The sequence below is a fragment of the Bacillus rossius genome, chromosome 2 (assembly GCF_032445375.1).
Source record: "Bacillus rossius redtenbacheri isolate Brsri chromosome 2, Brsri_v3, whole genome shotgun sequence".
NCBI classification, from domain to species: domain Eukaryota; kingdom Metazoa; phylum Arthropoda; class Insecta; order Phasmatodea; family Bacillidae; genus Bacillus; species Bacillus rossius.
In genome coordinates, this window is record NC_086331.1 from 123,768,996 (window position 1) to 123,792,022 (window position 23,027).

The 23,027-nt window shown below is 34.5% G+C and overlaps 1 protein-coding gene across 1 annotated transcript in view; it reads right to left on the reverse strand.

Moving 5' to 3' along the window:
- LOC134528976 (sorting nexin-17-like) overlaps positions 1-23,027 on the reverse strand; it is a 290,609-nt gene that overhangs the window by 256,959 nt on the left and 10,623 nt on the right. The window lies entirely within an intron of this gene.

Below are 23,027 nucleotides of genomic sequence, written 5' to 3' on the forward strand. Positions count from 1 at the left end.
CCCAGAGTATTCTATGGCTATTCTCCCAGGCATGATCGGCAAGTCTAGATTTTTGAGTTTCACCCTTCTTTATGTTATTTTTGTGCTCCTTAATTCGTGTTGAAAGGGCCCTGCCAGTTTCTTCTATGTACATACAACCACATTCGCAGGGGATCTGATACATACAGTTCTGGCGTTGAAATTTATCCATGGCTGGTTTTAATTTGGTAATCATGCTTCTGATAATGAAATTTGACTGGAAAACTGTTCTTAGTCAAACCGACCTACGTATGTATTATATTATATATACATATTAGGGCTTCATTTGAAGAAATTTAAATGGTCCAAATTCACATACATTTTATTTCCATCATGAACAGGGGTCATATCCTAGTACCAAACTGTACATTACCAAATGAGGTTGAGCTACTAGTATTAGTTTATATCAGGGAATACATTTATAGAAAGCCAACTTGGAGGCAGGGACATACTTTTGGTGAAACTGACTTTTGTGAAAAGTTTTACTGAATGTTTTTTCAAAGCATTTGTAGAGGTTAGTTCCTATTTGAGGTTCCCCATCACATTATGGGATTAAATATGCATTGTGAGTTAGTGAATGTTTGTCCCTAATGTTTATTTATTAACTGATCTATTTTATTACAAGTGAACATTGTAGTTATTTAGGTAAGTGCATTTCCTGAAACATAACACATGCAGAACACCTGACATCAATGAGTGACCAGCGGTGACACGTCCTTTCACTCAACTGTCTGGTGGCAGTACTACCGTGCAGTAACTATAGATGTACTTTGGTCTCGTGCTTAGATTGCAATACAGAGAAAATAATGACCACTGTTGCCAGACTGGCACTAGCCAGCTTGACAACACCAAAATTATTATTTTTAAAATAATCAATAATTGTAATACTTTTTATATATTTTTTCAATTTTACTATATGTTGATTTTTCTAAGACCATAAATTAGTGTCTTTTTCACACTATTATTACAGTTGTATACATTCTGAAAGAAAAATATATTAATTCTAAACACCAGTTATTATTTCACAGGAGAACTATTTGTAGCAGTTGATCACTAACCAGAATATTCTGTGGCATTTGTGGCAAAGTTCAATTTCTTAAAGCTATAATTTGACACACAATAAAAAAAAATGCTTGCTTTAACTTCAGAATATTTAAAGTTTTTTGAAATTATTTTGCATCAGTTAACTTTGTATTGTTAATTTTACATGCTTTAATTTATTTGTCCAACTTAAAGTTGCAGTCAAAAAGTCTCACGTATTGTGCTACCTCTGGCTCATGATATGTTACATAAAATGCTTGTGTCATATATTTGAATTATCTTTTGTTACCACCAAAGAAAAAGATATGGAACACAGAGTATTTCCATGTAGATTATAAAATATTTTCATGTTGTGTTACTTCAACATGCTAAAAAAGTACACTTGAAACGTGTGTACATAAGTGCATGCAACTTTTGTCTTTTAACTGTGTGGTTTACATAAAAAGGCAGACATTACTGGAAAGAACTTGCTTTTTATGCAAATGATCCAGTTTTTAATGCCCCTGGTCACTGTTTACACTATTTGAATGACACTTGAGATATCCCATTATTATCAAATAAAGATAAGACAAAACCAATGTATAATTTTTGCATGATGTGTGCAGTATATATTTTCAGTGTCTTCTTGCATTAAAATAAAGAAATTTTATTGTCTTTTTCCAAAGACAACTTAATGCCAAAGACATCAAGGAAATATATTTAAAGCTGTGACAATACTATTTGTATTAATAAAAAAGAATCATAAAAGTTTAAGATTTCTGATGTGTACGCTTCTACATTAAATATGTGGCATAAAACTATGTCTAAATGATTATTTTTGATGTTTTCGTCAGTCGTGTCATTTTACTATGTATTCTGTAATGTGACACTGCAGGTGTAAACTTCGTAGAATGGTTCTTAAATTAAATTCATATGAATGTTAACAGCGGAATTAGAGAACAATTATCAAGGAGGAAGTTAATATCTGAAGTTCTGCATGTGTATATGGCTTGACTAGGCGGGCCCCTAAACCCTGTGTTTATGCAATGGAACATCAGAGTACTTCAGCAACAAGATGCAAACAATTTAATTGTCACAGTGAAATTTTTAAATATAACATTTTTTTCTGCAGCGTATCTCACTTTTGTAGACTCAGAAACAGATCTTTATTTTTTAGTATTTTTCAGAAAATTAAACTGCAAGACTATCAGTAAGTGTTTACATTAAAATACCTACATGCAAATAATGGCTGGGAATTTTTCATCAACTATTTAATAATTGTTTTCACCAGTGTGAAAGGACAATCAACATCTCAGTTTGAACATGCTCACAACTATCATTTTAACCAATGTACTACAGTAGAACCTCGTTAATCCGTGACGCGCTAATTCGGGAATCTGATAATCCGGGACAATTTAAAAGTGCAGAAAAAAAGAGAAGTAAAAATTGTCAGCGCTTAAAATTAACATCACGCGGGCCGGCGGCCGGCAAACACTGCAAGCCATCGCGTGGGCCGCCAAACTCTGCAACGCTGTTTGTACCGAACCTTTGTGTCGCCCCCCTTTCAGCTGTCACATTTGTCACTCTTTAAACTTGAGGGGGATGTCTTGACTTCTGCTTCCCGTCTCCCGTGCTGCTGAGTTACTTTCCGGCCGCCAACACACGGCAGGTGCCTGGCGAGTGAAGTGTCTGACTGGCATTCGGCTGGACGAAGGCGGGGAGGGGGGGGGGGGAAGGGCCCTACCCAAAACTTATGTGTGCAAGGTCAGCACGATCTTATCTTTCTCTCTTCGGCTGTTGTAAATGACGTGAACTAATGGCTAGGCAGTGCCGTATTTTTTTAAGCCAAGACACTAATTTGAAGACGGCCCTTACCGTGAACGGATTATATGGGTTTATTTTTTTTTTACAGGATTTCAATTATCCGGGCATCGGTGGGTCCCAATTAACACGAATAATGGGGAGTTTACTATTTTTTATCCATCTGCTGCCTAGGCGCAGTAAGCCTCGGGAGATGTTACGTCACATGACCTTGGCCTTAACCCATCTGCACGCCGGTGTCTGAGAAGCTTGACAAGACCTGGGCTTTTAATCGCTAGTCCGTGAAATTCGGTAATCCGTGATTATCTCGGTCCCGACCATCATGAATTAACGAGGTTCTACTGTATAGAGTTCACAAAGTAAATATGAGCACTTAAAGAAATGTAAAAACATTTTTCTAATACCATTGTATTAAGACTGGAACTGATAGCATCAGTGGAAATTGACTGGCTCACTCCAATTACGTGACTGCTACCATCTCTCTTCATATATGACCAGCTTCCAGTTCTTGTGGTAAAAGCTTTACAATGCTGTAAAACCATTAGACAATTAGACACCTTATAACAGTTACTGTAGTTCAGCTTGCTAAAGTTTATATTTACAAACATGTAAAGGTATGTACACACTAAGTAAATGTATTAGGTCATGCAGTAGCACAGGAAATTAACATCCAGGATTCAATTAATGTTTTTGTACCATTCTTGCTACGGACACATTAAAAAAACTAGCAAAACATGGGATCTAGTTTTGCCAAGTGATAATTTTGCAGCCACCAGGTTCAAGCTGAGCATTTCAGCCGAAACTGAAAACAAATCTTTTCTTTTATTCATGATAAAGAAAACACCATTTTAATATAAAACTATATATTTTTTTTACAATTCCTGGCATTTTCATTATCTTGTCTCGGTCACTTGAAAATTTTTGCAAGTATATGCAAGAGTACAATTTATAAATTACAATTAAGTGTTAACAATACCAGAAGATTTAAATGAGAATGTAAAAAAAGTTCATAAACTTAAAGGAGTTATGTAGGTTCCTATGGTGCTTCTTAAGTATCTGTACTGGAGGTTTCATGCCAAAACATTAGTCTAAAAACACCCACTTTAATAACTCTCACTTTTGAAAAAACTCAAGTAAAAAAAATTTAAAAATTACCATTACAACCATGATATTTAAATTAATTTTTAAAATAAAGTTTTTATAAATGTACAGCATGTTTGGCAGTATCCTTTTTTTCTTCATGTCGTTATTCACAAAACCGAACTGAATAAAAAACATTTAGCATGAACTGTGAAGTGAACCTATTTTGAATGAGAAAGACTTAAATTAAAATTGGCCAACAAAAAGGAAGTATGCAAAAATATAGATTTACTAGTCATTTCTGTTTGGCCACTGATTGAGGAGCTGTGATATGATGTACAACGGCTTTATCAAAAAGACACTAAGAAAAATAAATTATAGTTTTTAGTATCTTTTCCACCCCTTTAAAATTACCCCAGAAAAATAAAAATTATTTTATCATACACGGCTTTGTACTAATATATAATATCTTATATTCCAAAAATTTTGATTAAAATGTTAGGCTGTCTCACAGCACATGCCAAACATGGACAGCACTTATTGCAGAAACAGAGCATTGGAAAGAAAGAGTAAATAGCTATCACTGCATGCTGCAATCTAGGGATGAATCATATTAAAACTCTGAAGAAAAACATTCTTAATCTACATTTACCAATGTAAACCAAAACATTATTGCAATCATTATTTTAGGGATGTACGCAAAATGAAAGTTAACAAAAACCTCAGGCCTAATGGAAACCTGGCAAACTTCCATTAATATACACCAATCACTAGGCTGTATTGAGATTAAAACTGGTCACCATGGATTTCACTGATCATGATTTTGATATAATTGTAAAAAAATTAATATTTAAATATACCTACAGTTCATGCAATCTCAAATCATAGTAACCTGTTTTTTCTTCATGCCAGTTTTCTTCAGCAGCAACTCATCTACCATGGACTGAAGGCAAACAGACATTAGAATTGCTTGTTCACTTGTAATTGTTATCCACTGAAGTTTATCTTTTGACATTAAATATTCAAAAGAAAGTTCCAACTGGGGAAATTTATTATTAAACTTGCTGTAACCATCCTGGAAAAAAGAAAACATATGAGATTTAAATTAAGCATAACATAGAGGTGGGTTGTTACAGCAATTTTCGGTATCTGTTCCAACCTGATACTGATACAGTTGTAACGTTGCAAGAACCCTGCCCTCCTAAATAAATATTATTCTTTTAAACTATTTTTATGCATGTAAATATTTCTTAAAAAAATCTTTCTAATGATATTTTACAGTTTTTTATATATTTTAGGGTTGATATTTTTTGCTTGCTATGTGTTTTAAGAAGGTATTTTGTATTTTATTAGACATTTTTAATCATCAGTATTTTTTATGTAATTATTCACAAATGAGCCGTTACTAGATTTTTACCTGTTTAGGCCTACTTTTTCAGGTTTTTCTCAATAAGTTGAATTTTGTCAAGTAATTTGTATTATGATTCCTGTTCTTAATTTTAATTAACGTGTTGCAATATAATTATAGATCACGGGACTATGTCTGGGCTGGGGTGATGTGTAGGGAGAGAGAGGCATGAGAGGCCTGTAAGTGTGAGTGAGAAAGAAACAGTGCTTCCCCGCCCACCGAGATAAAGACGGTAATTCCCCACCTGCGTGGGAACTGAGTGATAACTGCTGTCTCACAGTGTGGGAGAGAGAACGAGAATGGGAGTCCCCGATTTTGATGTGAAATTGAAAAGAGACAGATCAAGGGAAGCCCCGAGTTATGTGTGTACAGGTTTTTTTTCATGTATTGTAATTTGTACTCTGATTGGCTTGTATCTGTAAGTGTGAATGAAGCGTGCGTGTGATTGGTCGGTGAGGTCATGTGACATCTACTCCCTGCGTGGAGGAGACGTGTCATGAGTTCATCAGTAGTCGTCGGGCGATCGCTGCTAGGCGAGGCCGCGTTTTCGGCGGCTCGTGGTTTTTCGTTGGGTGCGGCCCTGTGGGAGGTCGCACTGATTTCTGTTACGTACAGCTTACAGTAAGATTTACTGAAGAACATAATCGACGTTATTATTTTTTATTATTAATTCTCCTCGCGCGAGCTGCGAGCATTTCTCGATGGCGAATGTATGTGGATTGAGTGAGCAACCTCTTTTGGAAGTGTTTGGATTCGTCTGTGCATTCTATTGTGAAAAAATAAAACAAAACTAAAATTGGCGGAACATCTGTTTATTTTTGTATGTAACGAACCGTTATACAGTAATGTACTAATTACAAGTATCTGATACTTCTGTATCAGTTTTAGCAGTAGCGGTACCAGGACCGTGTGACTGGAAGGAGAATCTGATACATTATTTATCATGCCCGGTAATTCTCTACCTCTGTTACAGCCAATATCAATCAGTTCAACATTCACTGCAGTTCGTCCTGGCCGTGTATTACCATGTACATTGTTGTGGGCTGTCATGCTTTGTAGTTAGTATCTTTATAGTGAAATAAGGAATGGATAAGTGCAAGAAAAAGACTTCATTTGTGTGGAATTTTTTCACGGAAAATAATGAGTTTGCTAAGTGTAATTTGTGTAAACAAAAACTGAGTTATAATGCAATACTATTTGTTAAATAGTGACTGAACTTGCAAAGTGTTTGTTTTTTTATCGATATTGGCACTGCTATCTGCCTGATGTACCTAACTCAAATGTATATTGATATAGTATGCTCACTAATGTACCTATCTTTTTTATTTTTTATTTTTGATAAAATCGTAATCTTTTAATGTATGAAAACACTAGTTACTAATTGTTTTCGAAAAAAGAAAGTCCATATGTTGATTACGTCTGTTATTAGTGTCAACTGAGAATTTATTTGCATTTTCATAGCTGTTAGGTGCACAAATATAAATATTATATCTTGTATTAATGTACTTTTTAATATTAAAATTTCATTAGTTTTATTATTGAACGAGACGGTGCACGCACTGCGCACTGAGCATACTTTGATGTGGGACAATAAACAAAACGACTCGTAACAATTTCGCTCTGCGCCTCTCCTTCAACGCCTTCCCCTGCGCTTCCTCCCCTACATTCTTTCCCTTATTTATCCCTTATTCGTCGTGCCGCTCCCTCCCCTTTCACAAGCTCCGCCCAAGTGACCGTCATCTGCAATCGGGTTCTGCGCACTCGCACATTGGCCGTGGTGTTGTTCCAGGCGAATTCAAAAACTGATACTAAAGTACTTGATACTTTTCAAGTGTACTCGTATGCAGTACCTGATACAGGTGTGTATCAGTTACAAAATATCATGTTGATACTTTTCGACCCACCTCTGGCATAACATATAATATGAAACAGAATTTTGTAGTACTAAATAAAAATGAGAAATTTCATAGTCAAAAAGTGGTAAAAAAAATTACCACCAAAAACTTTTAATTTTGAAAATTAATGTTTCCATTAAATTTCTGATAAGGAAATCAAATCGTATAAAAGTCACTTAATTTGACTGTGACTATGATTGTGAAGCATAGCATTAAATTTTAAAACTTTGTTGCTTATTTAATTTTTATGTACAACATTCTTTTGTAACCTTACAATTACACATCATTAGCTGAAGTTACAGAATTCATTTAGTTTTGCAACAATTTACTTCAAGACACATTCAAATTAAAGACAAAATTAAATGCATCCATTTAAATATTCAAGACAGCATAATTTCAATGAGGCTAATTGTTAAACTAGTACCCAAGTTGAAAAATATCTGACCAAATGATGAAAAGGCTGGCTGGCTGACTGTCCACATTCAAAGCAGGTATCCACAGCAGTGCATGAGTTATTGACACAATGTTTCTGTGTTAATTTCAGTAGTTGACCTTATTTAACAACATGGGAAACTTTCATCTCTAAAACAAGATAACCTCAGGATAGTTAGCAGCTGCGAACTTCTCATACACTTTGTTGCTTACCATGTTGCAAACAGCATTCCAGGTTGGCCCGGCAAAACAACCCAGAAAAATAACAAGACACTTTAAAACTAACTGTTGTAGGTATTTACTTAAAGATTGTTTTTAAGTTACGTCTTTTAACCAAAGTGAGTTATTTGGTAAAGTTTTTATTTGGAAAAATAAGAGTTTTCAAACATCATTTGTTTATTACCTTCTCAAAAAAAAAAAAACACAACTTAAACTTACACACAGTACTAACCACAGTTGAGTCCTCTCATCAAAAGTTTGTTAGTTGTAAAAGTTTTTATACTGGTCGGATTACTTTCTGATAAAAAGAATACAATTAATACCAACACAGTTCCAGTTGAACTTCACAGCTTCCTGTCGCTCGATATTAAAAAAATTAAGACCCTGGCTTAAGATACGTCCTCCAGCGTAAAAGTTTCCCAGGTGGGTGACGATGGTCACCCTGGACCAATGCCGATGCCGGGGTCACATTTCTAATTCATTAATGTCCGAAATATAATAACAGAAATAAAAAAAGGTTGCAACTCAGCCTGGCCCTGACCAGCAGGCATTAAATTGTCACTTAGTACATTCTCTTCATGAGTTCATGAGTTGCCGACGACGCAACTGCACACAGCGACCATCGAGTGACAACTGCCGTGCACCACGCAGTTACCTTCCTTTACAAGGATAGAAACAAACGGAGGCAACCCCGGGGGCTAACTGACCAATCAAAACACAGTATTCAGTACCTGACCATGTAGGCAAATTGTGCTTACAAATTTTATTCCCTGAAAATCTGGAAAGGCACATCACACTACCGCATGGCTCGCCCTGATTGGCTGGCGAGGCAGCACCCAGCAAATGCTGTGCAATCATGTGCTCACAAACTGGGTTTTTCCAACAAATGTACTAACTTAAGGCGTGAAAAATAACTTGCTGGAAACAGTGTTTTGTGTCTGTCTTACTTTCTTTTCCAATCTTCAAGAATGTTCTAGAACGTCAGTCTTATTGCCCATAGTGTGCTTTATAATTGTAGAAATGTAATTAATACACTTATTAATTTTAACCGACTAAACAAATTAAGAGTGAAAGAATAATAATAAAAATATTACATTCAGCTTTATGTAAAACCTAACCCAAATAATAATATTAAAGCACAAACAAAATAATATAAATGCCTATGCAAGATAAAAGAAACAATAGCGTAAATTAATTATGAAGACAATAATATAACACAAATTAGTTAAAGTATTATTAACATAGGCAGGAGTTATGCTATGTCACAAACATACAGATTCCCAACTATGCTAAAGAACTCTTGGGCAGTATCTTTTTCCTGAGGTTTTATAGCTTGGTGAGACACTTCACTTCCAAATCCTTAAATTCAGCTTTCATCCTTGCTCCTCCTGACCCGGCTTGTTATTTTTTGTTCCTCGAGAGAGCACTCTCACGCAGTGATTAGTCATGTACTTATTTCTTTGGATAGTTTTACGATGAACTCGCAATCAACGCCGCAGCTACCCAAGTGTGTAGACTCTGTCTGACATGTCTGTGACAACTGGATGAATAAACCAGCCTAAAAGCAAAACAATGTCCGTGAACAATTATTCTTGGTTCAGCCACCTTGAGTTAGAGAACAACCCCATACTTTTGCTCTACTGCCACATGGCCCCACCCATCACGTCTCCCTCTTGCTCTACCGACTGTGAATCTGTGCACTGCCTTCCAGAAACACAGATTGGCGCCCATCTGAGATAGTGCTTATTTACAGTAAGCAATACGGTGAGAACATATTATTTACATATTATTGATGTAGCTGACCTAACCTAAACAACGCTTTAACTTTAATTATTATTCATATTTTTCCAGAACTCTCTATTTTTCAGTATTACATATATTTTTATGAGTATTGATATTTTAAACAGACGAAGTTTCTTATTTTGTTAATATTTGGTTTTATTTTCAGAGAGTTCACCCACATGTTGGCAACTTTTAAACAAATCCTCAAATATTCCAAAATTGAAGCAAACAAATCTCTTCCTAGTTTCAAGTGTGGATAATGTTAAGAGAAAGGTTTGAGAAAGCCTTTGAGAGTAGTTGAATAAGATGCTTTTAGAAACTCAGTACAGGTTTTGCATCCTAATACATCAGTTCTAGAACGAAAGTCACGCTGTAAATTTGGCAATTCAGTCTAAAGTATATATTTTGATATTGTTTGACTTTCCAGTAATGTGGAAAATTTTGCAGTTATGTCAAAGTAATGAAAAAAGGCTTTTAAGAACAATGAATGGTGTTGTATCTAGTGATCCTATTTTGTCTTCAAATGGTTTTGTCCAATATTTTTCAGCGTTATGGTGTCGTCAAACAATCTCCAAGTTCCTATCCCCAATATTTGCCTTGATACTTTATCTGTTTCTATAATTTCTGAAAGCCTTGTGCTTTGGTGCATCAAAGCCTTTAAATATTCTATGTCCAGAGGTCCTGATGAAGTACCCAATTTCATTTTGGAAGGTTGGTCTTACGTACTAGTACTTCTAATAAAACATTTATTCAATACAATAATCAAACCTCAAGTTTATTTTTATCTAAATGGAAAATAGCTAAGGTACCAAATTAATGTTTCTAATTATAGACCAATAGCTATTCCAAAATATTTGGAAAAATTACATTCAAATTTATAAATTTCCAAATAAAAAATAGGTTAGACATTAATCAACATGGGTTCAGAACAGTAATGACTACTTCTACCAATCTAAATACTTTCTTTAATCCTATTTAAAATTAAGCCACTAGTAGGGGACATGAAGAGCCTGCTATTTTTATCCAGCCAAAGCATTTGACACTGTTAATTATTCTATATTACTTGGAAATTTATCTAATGACTTAGTGACAATTACGTCAATTGGTTCTCTAATCTTAACCATATATATTTTTTGTATCTATTAAAATCATAACTCCTCTTTATTTACTGTTATTTCTAGAGTCCCTCAGGGGAGTACGTTGTCACCTTTACTCTTCAATATATTTATTGATGATATTAATCAGGTTCTTAATCACTATAATGGTACACTGTTGGTCAATGATATCAAAATTTATAAAAACATTATTACTATTACAGTACCAGACAGTTGAGTGTTGAATGATTTTCTCATTAACACTGCAATGCAAATGCATTGGCAGTTTGAACACATAATATGAGTTTGTCAGAGCGACAATTGAAGTGCTGCAGTTTGGTATACGTAAGAAGCTTTATACGGGGCATTACCTAAATAATGGGCTGTATTTTAATACTTACACAAAGACATGAACACGCTTACCCGCAGATATTGTTCCTTTACTCCATGCAATTATTTTTCTAATGGAATGGTTGCAATACACACACTTAGGCAGTTTGATATTGACATCGTTCGGGCCTACGGCCCCCTGTAAGTCCGATATGCCACCGCCCAAACACCATCCACCCTCCATTCAAACCTCCCGCCTACCCGTGTGTACGTGTGCGTGCGTGTGTGCTCGCCCGGCAAGAGGGCGCTGTCGAGCCAGTGCGCCGTACCCCTAAAAACATAAGTATATGTAATTGTGTTGTTTGTTTTTATATTCCCTAAGTGCAACGTGACGGCAGATCGGCCGGGAGGGTTTTATGTACTTTTATTTTTTAACTTATATATTAAAATATCATAGCGTTTCCGAACATTCCCGAGGAAACCCGAAGCCAGACAATAATTAAATTTAAATCTTAATAATTATAATTTGTACAATCTTTTCAATTCATTCAAAAATTGTTACATAATTTTCAACGCTTTCTTGTCATGTTGATTTAGTTTCCCGTGGCACGAATTCGCTAATATCTTTTAACGGCAATTGTTTCGGCGGGAGGACGCCATGTTAGTCGAGCAAGCCATGACCTCAGCCCAGTCTTCCGCCATCAACGACCGAGAGCAGACGCATCAGCACTCCGGGGACCTCACCGCTTGTATTCTCTGCCAAGTAATTCTGTTAACTTTAATTTCATTTCAATCGCTTTCTTTTAGTCCTCGGAGCGGCTCTCGGTCGGGGGACTGCTTTATTAATTAATTTACGGCCAGTCTCGGTCTTTTATCTTGTACTACGTAATTCAATATGTGACCACGTGGTGGCTCATCACCTATAAACCGATTCGTGCCGCGGGCGTTTTGCATAGCTTCAACCGTGTACGTGTGTGAGCTGGAGTAGCGGAATAAATCAGGTGTATGAATTTAACGTATTATTCTTCTATTTTTAATCTGTGTGACCACGTGGAGAGTGACGGCGTGTGGGACGCCTGAGAGCCCACTTCGTAGTGGGCGACGTCACGCCCTGAGTTAGGAGTCTCACAGGGTCCACGTGCCATACCACGTGGTGGCGCCCACTAGCGATCCACCGTAAGCCGACCGATCGACCACCACCCCGTGTCAAGTGTCCCGCAACGTGGGGCTTCACCGCATCAATATCAAATGAAGGATGCATAAACTTCAAAATACCTGCAATATTTACTCAATGTTCTTCAATCATCCCCGAAGTCACCTAATAGTGTACATGCACTTACGTACCATCTAGGAACATACTTTCACTTTCAATTCTATATTGGACAATATATTAACTTATCAAATTGAAAAATTATCATGTCAGTGCATGAATCACATTTTCTTCAGACCAAAAACAGATGATACACGACATTGTCTGGAATATAAAGTGCCACTTATGAAAGGCAGATCTTTAAAATACCACAGCTCATGATTATGTAATACTTGATCAGAGAAAATACTACTCTATAATTTTACATACTCAGTAGCCATAAATTGAGTCACAAATTAGCTACTGATTAATGAGTGGCTCTAGAACATAGCTTCCTGGCTGAACCCTTACACTCATGCCGTTGTTCAACTACCACAATTCTACCTCTTTATACTGAGTGCATGAATATAGGCATATTTCATAGAAGTGACTAAATATATTGTGTTTTCTTTACTTTGATTCAGAGAGTAAATATTTTATCACTTTTTATCCTACTTTTTGTACATTTATTATTGAATTTTCATTATTTTTCTGGTTGATTTGAGATGATTTATGAGAAATGTTGCCACAGAAGTTTAAGGCAAAGAACATAAAAATCAAATTGCATGAAGACTAACATCATTAGGAATTTTGGACAAGTAAAATCTATGTTGACAGCAAAATCCAAGTTGCTAATAACTGGATTTTAAATAAATAAAATCATAAATTAATTTAAATTAAGTGAACTTTTAATAAAAATGTTCTAGGCAAAACTTTGAAAGTGAAACGTTTGTTATGCTATTGAGGTAACTGAATGTAAGGAGCAATTTTTATGGTATTTTGTATGAACAGTGATGGCGTTTAAGGAAATTGAACAACAGATACTACTTCCAAAACCAGTTGCTGCAAGACTAACACCTGTCTTGGAACTACAAGAGAAAAACATACATTTGCAGCAATAAAAACTCTTTTAAGAATTGTTTTATAGTGTTCAATTAAGTGTGGGGTGCAAAATAGAAAAAAAAATGTAAATTATTATTTTACCTATGTTTCTTCCATATAAAAAAAAATATTTGTTTCAGAAATTTTATGAGTATCAGTAAAAAATTGCAGGTGAAAGCTGAAAAAACAAAAAAATAAAACATAAAAACAAAAACCTAACATATCAATCTACACATGGTGCATCTAGTTTCAAAACATGAAGTTAAACAAAACAATTTAATTACTAACATATTTACTAAACTAACTATGCAGCTAATTACTTTTTATGCTACATTAATTTCTGAGTCAAATGATGTGTATTCGCAAAAAGTTCACAAAGTTAATTATTAGGATTAGTTGTGTCACATGTAAGAAATCAAATATTACAAAAACTTTTTCAAAGTGTTGAAAACCAATGAAATAACAAACAATTAAAAATACATTGAATTAAAAGTCCAAAAAAACAACAAAGGCTAAAAGTACTTACACTATGCAATGTAGTTATTCGCCAACACCTCATACGTGTTACTTTGAAACTGCCTTCTCTCATTTCATGGCAATCTTCAAGTCTCACACGCACATTCAGTTCACGATTGCCAACACTAACAAGAACCGCCGAGTTAGGTTGTGGATAGTCACACAAACATGGCTGAAACTGCAGGAACCCATAATATTTGAGTGTGCGTGCAAGTTCTACGTACTGTAACACAAAAAAATATTTGTGGACATACATACTATAAAGTATCTACAAACAAATACAGTCAAGTACGTCCACTAAAAACATATAATAAACTTTTTGAAAACTATGTAAAACTGCAAATCAAAATGTGACATCCATCAGTTGTTTTGAACAAGTAATTTCCAAAAGATGTTAACAATGTATGCAATAGTATAGTATCACTACACTTTCAACTGAGATGTATTTAAGTGTTTACAGAGTGATATTTGATATTATAGCCTTACTAAAGTATAATATAGTTATTAACAGACTTCATAACTTATTACTTAGTTTATTGCAGTTCACAATATTTTATATTATTTTCTTGTTTACTGAAAATATGTTGTTCTGGAATTGAAGGTTTTAATTCTTAAACCTATTATCTAAAGCTTGCAGAAAGTGGAGGTATGTTGCATCAATTACATAAGATTTCACTGTCTATTCATTTGGACATCACTTTTTTTTTTACAAAGGCTGAGGTGCCTTTGATAGATTGTATTACACTTATTAATAAGTTACTTGTTTTGTAGGTAACATAAATCAACAAAGATTCGCTTATCTTTTCTAAAATACATTACATACATTTTAACAGTTTAAAAATTAACAATTATACTAAAACATTTTCTTGGCTTGATTTTAAAAGTGTTTCATTTCAAACTTTTGTTCACTTGTTTATAGTGGATTATGTAAAATAAATCTTTATTATACATAAATTATTGCATATATTTTGTAACGTATAATATTATAAAAAAATTAAATATATTATCTATATTAACCTGAACAATACTTCTTAGACTTTAAAAGATACAAAGATATGGTCAATAAATGAAAGGTTGCTCTCATCAAAATACTGCAGGCCAGTAGTGGACTGGATGTGCAGAGTAAAAAATTAGGGTGAGAATGGGACTTTCCCTCCAGATGCCAACCATTGAAACACAGAATAACAGCGGAAGATGGGGAAAGATGGACCCACTGCACAATGAACGAAGTAGAGTTAACTACAAAAATATAAATTGACAGGCAAAATTAAAGGAGATAAAAAAAATTATAGGGGTGAATTTACGAAGAACAGCATCCACTTACCAATACTGTGGTTAGGTCTGTGACTGCTTTACTTCCAGTCGAGAATTACATCCCACACTAATTCACAGATCATAAAAAAAATCAAACTTGTGCACCGACGAAGTGTAGTGGAGACCAGTCAGAGAGTAGAAACAATACAAAGAGAAAAACTTGCTCAGAAGGGCCCAAGTTGTGGGGGGAAGGGAGTGGGAAAGGGCTGTAGTTCCTAGCTCTTACCACAAGAGGGCATGGAGGCTCTACCAGCAGGAGGCTAGAGGTTTCATTGGCCGAAGGGAAGTCGGGGAGGAGGGGAGGCATTGACCATCATAGTAGCACAAAATAGTCTCAGGTTGGGACTAATTTCGCATGGCAGAGTTGGCCCAATTTAGGGTATGCCGTGGGTAAGAAGGGGGAACATGTCACTGTCCTAGCCCAAAAACTTAAGCGTGGGGCATGCATGGTGGAAACTGTCCTGGATGTTGGGAACAGTGGTGAAATGACGAATTCCAGCTATCCTGATGGTGTCGGGGAAGCTGTGCAGCGAACAGAGTGATAACGGGCCTGCTATTGGCGGCTGTGACTAACATGTATTGGGACAGGAAGTTGCATGGGCTGAAACAGTGAAGGTTGGCAGGCTGAGAGGCAGCCAAGAGAAAATCAGACAGATGATGTGAGGAAAATCAAATATTAAAACTCCTTTTAAATTTATCCAAAGTAAAATGATAACATACTAAACTTTATTTTGTAATATAAAAAAGTGGTACATAAAGAAGAAGCTGTGATACCCCTCTGCCAGCCCAGTAAGCTTCCATTGTGAATATGGCATAAGTAATATTATACAAATGATATGTAAAAAAAATAACTACTACTTGATTATATTCAAAGGCAAAATTATTTTCTTTATATAAACATATTTTTAATTATAATCATTTTCATGCTTTTAACTAGGTTAATATTGGTATGAATATAATTTTAAATATGTATAATGTTTTATTTAAATTTCCTTCAATTTTGGCTTTTATTTTATTATAAATTCAGTTCTGAAGCGATAAGGAATGGGAGGTGTTTTATGTGGTAAAGTCACAGTAGCAAATTTACTGGAAAATGCAATCTTGCAATTGGCAGAGAAAGTCATGTGGTGAGAAAGTGATGCTCTTACTGTATGGTTTTTTGGAGATGCTACCCTTAACAGTGTCAGAATGCCAATGTTTAGTTCTGTTTGCAGCATTGATAGTGAGCAGATGTTCCCCGCATTAGCAAAGTCGATATTGGGTTTAGGGTTTAGTCCATCAAAATTAGGTAAACAGATCATGGCAGGCACCTGCCCAATTAACTAATATCTTTGTGTTTCTGGGTTTTGGAAAGTGTAACATAAATTTTGTCCCGGTTTACGGGCACAGGCACAAGAAGGTTGAATTCTACCACCTACCTATACATACAGTTGCGAGTGAGGTATATCATTACAGCAGGAAACAATCTCAACAATATCTTCTTTTACCAAGGTTTTGGTTGAATGAAACAATTTTAAGAACCATGAAAGTAAAGAGTAGGAAAAATATCAAGAAGCAAGTGTTTTTAGCAGGACTGATCCTTTAAAAATATGTTTCCAGACTGTATTTCCAAATTTACAGTCTGCTTTGTAGACCAGTAGTACCCAGATCATACAAGAAACTTATAATTCATTGTCATAGTAGGTTAATTATTGTATATTTTCTAATGCAGGTTCCCTTATTTATTTTATTTGCTGTAATAAAATTCAGAAAGACTTCATGTCACATGTCTTCCTGGTTTTTGGGTGGTGCTATATTCTATTGAAACTACTCGAACTTGGGAGAATATATGATGTTTCAGCAGCCTTTTTAAAGTAGAACTTAAAGATTCTGCTAAAGGTGAATTTTGTCATCATCTGAAAGTGAGTTTTGTGATTTTAGATCTGAAATATTTAATGGAGAAACTATCCTATTGTTAAATTATTAAGCTCTTGAACAAGTTAAACTAAAAATTTATGTACCAAAATGGTACAAGTAATGTTTAAAATTAGGTTACTTTCAAAAGCTGCATTTTACATTGTTTTTGATTGTTTTAACAAAACTTTATGATTTTAAGATTATTTTATCAAAGTGTTTCTGATGGTTCTCTTGCTTTATGGTGCATAAGCCACTTAAGAGTTATTTTTACCTGTGTGTTTTTTTTAACTGCTTATGTGATAATTCTATAGGCCTAAGATTAACAGTTATTGCTCATGGCTTCAATAAAAATATTGTTATGTTTATAATATCAGCAGGAAAAACAAGCAATATATTCTACTTTTAGAGACATGTACATGCAAGATTTTCTATTAACTATTATAAAAACTGATAAAGTTAAGACATTTGCATTTAAACATTGGACATGGTGGCAAAAGCACCATAAAAAATCATGGCATAACTACAAAATGCATCAGCAAGAAGAAAATAAGAAAATTTAGATTATTTTTAGAATTGCGTAAATGTGAATAATGCCGTCATAAGAAGTGAGTTTGTTTACACATTTCATTGCTAAAAAATAACTTTCCATTGAATTTGGCTGACCACACATGGCCTATGTTCAGGAAAATATTCCCTTTGTTAGATCTAGCAAAAATATATAGTTGCAGCGCAACAAAAATATATGCCATTGTTTAAGAGATGTTTTAAAATGCTACAGAGGATACTGTAACCCATTTGCAAAACAACTCTTTCTGTCTGTCTACCCAGGTAGTAATGATTCAGATTATAAACTTTATCTTAACTTTTTTCTGACAAAGATATAAAAAAAATGGTCACGCACACTGCTTTATTGCCTAATTTTCTAGGTGATTCAACTGGTCCCAATATTGTAAATTTGATGTTGGCCAAATTAGAATGACAAAGTGCCAGCAACAAACATAATAGATAGATTTTTCTGTAGATAATGCTGCAGTTATACTTGGACACAAAAATGGCATTGAAGCTAGTCTGAAAAACATGACCTTTTTAACTAAATTGACTTTTTGATTCCAACACATTCTAGTGGACGTTTTGCATTCACCCATACAATTTTTACAGCAAAAATCATAGAGATAGTACCAACATCACACAAAAATGGAACTGCCTAAATACACATAGCAGATTTACGAACTGCAGTAGGCTTCAAGCTCAGGGAATAGCAGTGTAGTTGGTTACCCTTGCTTTACAGTAAACAAGTATTCAAAATGTTGTTTTAAAATAAAAATAGCAATTAAATACACACCATACGTGCCTGACATTAAGCTTTTTTTTACCCTCCTGTAAATTTACTGAAATGTTAATTAGACGGTTGACATCGTCCGGGCCTGCGGCCCCTTTTGAGTCCGATATGCCACCGCCCAAACACCACCCACCCTCCATTCAAACCTCCCGCCTACCCGTGCGTGTGTGTGTGTTGGTCACCCGGCAAGAGGGCGCTGTAGAGCCAGTGCGCCGCACCCCTAAATATAATTAAATGCATCTTTGTAAATTGTTTTTATTGTTTCCCGAGTGTGACGTGACGGCAGATCGGCCGGGAGGGTTTTTATGTACTTTTATTTTAAAATAGTGTATAGAAATATAATAGCGTTTCCGGACATTCCCGACGGAAGCCGAAGCCAGACAATATTTAAATGTAATTCTTAATAATTGTAATTTGTATTATACTTTTTCATTATTAAGAAAATGTCACGTAATTTTTTAATCATCCTTTTCATGTTACTTTAGTTTCCCGTGGCACGAATTCAGATACGTATATCTTTAACGGCAATTGTTTCGGTGGGAGTCGCCATCAACGACCGAGAGCAGACGCTTCAGCACTTCGGGGACCTCACCGCTTGTTTTCACCGTTAAGTAATTCTGTTCCACATTAATTCTTTTCCAAATCGTTTTCGCTTAGTCCTCGAAGCTCCTCTCGGTCGGGGGACTGCTTAATTAATTATCTTACGACCAGTATCGGTCTTTATCAAATGTAATACGTAAGTCGAGGTGTGACCACGTGGTGGATCACTACATTTAAACCGATTCGTGCCGCGGGCGTTTTATGCAGTTTAATCGTGTACATGTATGATCAGAGTTGGCCGAATAAATCAGGTGTGTAAATCTAACAGTATTATTTTCATTCTTTTAAACATGTGTGAGCACGTGGAGTGTGATGGCGTGTGGGACGCCTAAGAGCCCACTGCGTAGGGGATAGCGTGCCTGACGCTGAGAGCGGGCAGGAATGTGCTAGGTTGTTTTCAAGGGGGGAATTAAAATCACGCCTCACATGGGCGACGTCACGACCCTGGTAAAGTCTCACATAGGTCTGTGCACGTGGCACGGTGGCGCCCATAAAATCCGAGCACGTATCAAAATCCAGTATTAAAGATCAGAGACTACGGCCCCCGTAACACGGTACTGTTAGCTAAGTGACAATATATATTTTTTACTAGATATATATTGTGACTATGGTAAATAATATAAAATATGAAATATTTATAAAAAAATTTAGGTAAAATATTACAAATAATTAAACTGCTGTTTTTATTTATGCCAAAATGAAATATCTGAATTTTTTACTTGCTTGGGAAGTTCAAAAGTTGGCAAGTAAGGATGTGTAACAAATATCAAAAAAAAATTGAACTTGTCAAAAATTTATGCAAAGTTTTTACACACAAGTACAATTATTTTAAAAACAAGTATTCCCAATTAAAAAAATCTTGTTTTTTATTCAAAAATTCCGAAGAGAATTGTTTCCGAATTCATTTTACAAACACATACCTAATATTTAATGTATCAGTACCAATGTAATTAGGTAGATTTTGAAGAAAGAATTCATCTCAATACTAACACAAAAAAGACAGTGTCATCACACCTGCGCCTAAAAGCCTATGTATACTTTATATTATAGTTCTGCTTTTTGCTGTTCATAAAAAAATCATACATTGTTACATATGAAAAAGTGGTACTCTAACACAAGATGGTGGTAATTTATTTTTACAATAAATCTTAAAGTAATATTAAGGTATTGTCATTATCACTATAATTTTAGTCAACATTATCATAATTATTATTGGGCTTTAACTACATTCAAAACAGTGTATAATCAAGAAATAAGTAGATCACATACACAAATTATAAACATAACATTTACAGTGACCAACAGTATTAATGCACATTCTTTATGCTAGAAATTTTGTGTTAAATTTTTAGTTAAAAACTTTGCTTCATGAATAGTAAACAACTAAGAGCTAATTCAGTACAAGCAAACCATAGCTCTGAAAAATCTTCATAACATTAAACACAACTACAGAAACAAAAGAAAACTTTCAGTTTGGGTATAAAAACTAAAAGAAATGTAATAAAGTTTTAAACAAGATTTTTATAAAATCCAAAGGAGGAACTCATGAATGATAAATGCAGAAATTAGTGTGCTTAAGACATGTCACAGCAAAACAAAGAGAAATAATATAGTAAAAAACTAACACATTTACATATAAATAACAGAAATGTGATTATTAAAATACGTACTTCTCTTTTATCTCCTCTGGCTTGCAATGATGCCAGCTCTTTCTGGGTATCCTTGCTACATAACACCCAACCTCTTTCAACATCAGCCACAGTCTGTATGTAGAGGAGATTTAATGCAACATGATCAGACATCAATTCCAGATCATAACCAGCGTCCCAATAACTATCAAAAAATATAAAATAAATGTCAAAACCAATCTGTGTGTAGAAAATACTAACATACAATATTTGAACATGCAATATTTGAATGAGTATAAAAACATCAACATATACAATCATATAAAGAAAGTATTCTCAAAAAGAGAGTTTTTTTAAATTTATAATGGTTGATAAAACAAAGAAATTACACATGCTACACTTGATGTTGAATATTTTAAAAACATGCAGTTGTCTTTTTTTTTTTAGTAATGTATTATATGCTAAATTACATGTGAAGCTGAACAGAGCTGAAAATCACATTCCTTACATTAAAAAAACTAACAGAGACATACATAAAGAACATGAAAATACATATCTACCACAACACTTAACATTGTTGCCCTAGTTAAGTTATTTTTACTGCCACCCTTTTTTTAGACACACCTGACAGTGTGGAAGGAATGGGAAAAACTGATGTTAGGTGATAAAGCACAGGCTGAATTGCACTATGCAACATTTTAAATTTTTTGGATCGATGTTTTGAAACTGTAGGGTGATTTTAGAAACGTTTTTTTATGCTGATGTTAAATATGATTTTACTTTTCCTGTATCATGTAAGGTTTTTATACAATATAATTTTGAGTTTTTTTAAAGGGGCAGAAAGACACCCCTGGCCTGAACAAGCTTTTTCGGATGCTAAATTGAGCATAACTTTTTTAATACTTTGTTTATAATGATGATTGTGGCAAATAATTTAGACAATAATGTAAATGAATTACTAAAACTGAAACCATCAAACAATGTTATGTTGCAAGAGAGAAAATTGCTGAAAACTTAAAATTAAGTTGGTTTTCACCAATTTTCTCTCTTGTGAAGTAATATTTTTTAATGGTTTCACTTTTAATAATTCATTTACATTATTATTTAAATTATTTGCTACAATCTTAATTATAAATGAAGTATTAAAGAAGTTACACACTATTTAGCATCCCAAAACACTAGTTCAGACCAGGAGTAAACCCCTTAAGTAAATGAAAATTTTGGACAGTGAATAATTTATTTGAGTTTCATTCAAAAATCGAGTATTTTATAACCCAGTATGAAAAAGCAATGACTTGCATTACAGTGGACAATAGTATATTATATTATACTTTAAAATTCTATGACTGCTAGGAAAACACAACAGTATCTGACAAATTAATTCATCGTCTTTGCTGATTGCACTTCAAGTTCTGTCTGACATGGGTTGAAACTTCTCTTCCTCGATTGTCTTCCTTCAGCAGTGCCATCTCTTATAAGCATGAAGCAGTAGTCCGCCATCAGCTTCCCTGATATCTCTTTTCCATGTCCTTTATGTCCTGGTGAAAATGTTCTCCTTGTTTTTCACTGACATCGCCGAGATTAGCACGGAAAAAAATTAATATGTGAATGTAAAAAGTGAAGTTTCACACTCATGTTACATCCTAATTTCATTAAATCCTCCAACATTTCTTTAACCATTCTTTTGTACTATGGGTGTTTTTTGTTACCTAAAAAGTTGGCCAAAACATCTTTAAAAGAAACCCAGGCCTTTTTTTTCCGATAGAATTCATTGTATTTTCGAAAAATACTTTCTTTCATTAATTTTCTGATCTGCAGTCCCACAAAGACCCCTTCTTTCAGTTTCGCATAAGATATTTTTGGAAATTTTGTTACCAAATACTGGAAGCAGTCACATTCTTTTGGAAGTGCTTTAATGAACTGCTTCATTAATACGAGTTTATGTGAAGAGGAGGTAATATAGTACCTTGCTTTGTTGAGCAAGTGGTACATTTATTATGTTCTGTGAACCGGGTTGTAGGATTTTTCTTTTGGGTCAGTCTGTCTGCTTCCAGTGTTTGTATTTGGCTCTGCTGTCCCATTCACAAATAAAACATGGCATGTTTGTGTAGCCAGATTGCAGACCAAGTAGCATACTAACAACTTTTAAATCACCGCAAATTGTCCAAGAATGTTTTTTATAGTTCACACATTTTAGCACAACTTTGAGGTCTAGTTATTTACTGATTGAGCTAGGACAAAAAGTCACTTATCTTTTTTACTTACCATGTCATGACGAATCTCCTGCTAAAGTGTATAACAAAGTTATGTTACATCCTGCATGTTAGACGAGTAACATACAGATATCGTAATAATTTCATGCAGGTAAAAAAGTATATTTAATTGTTGGTTTTATGAAAGAGGAA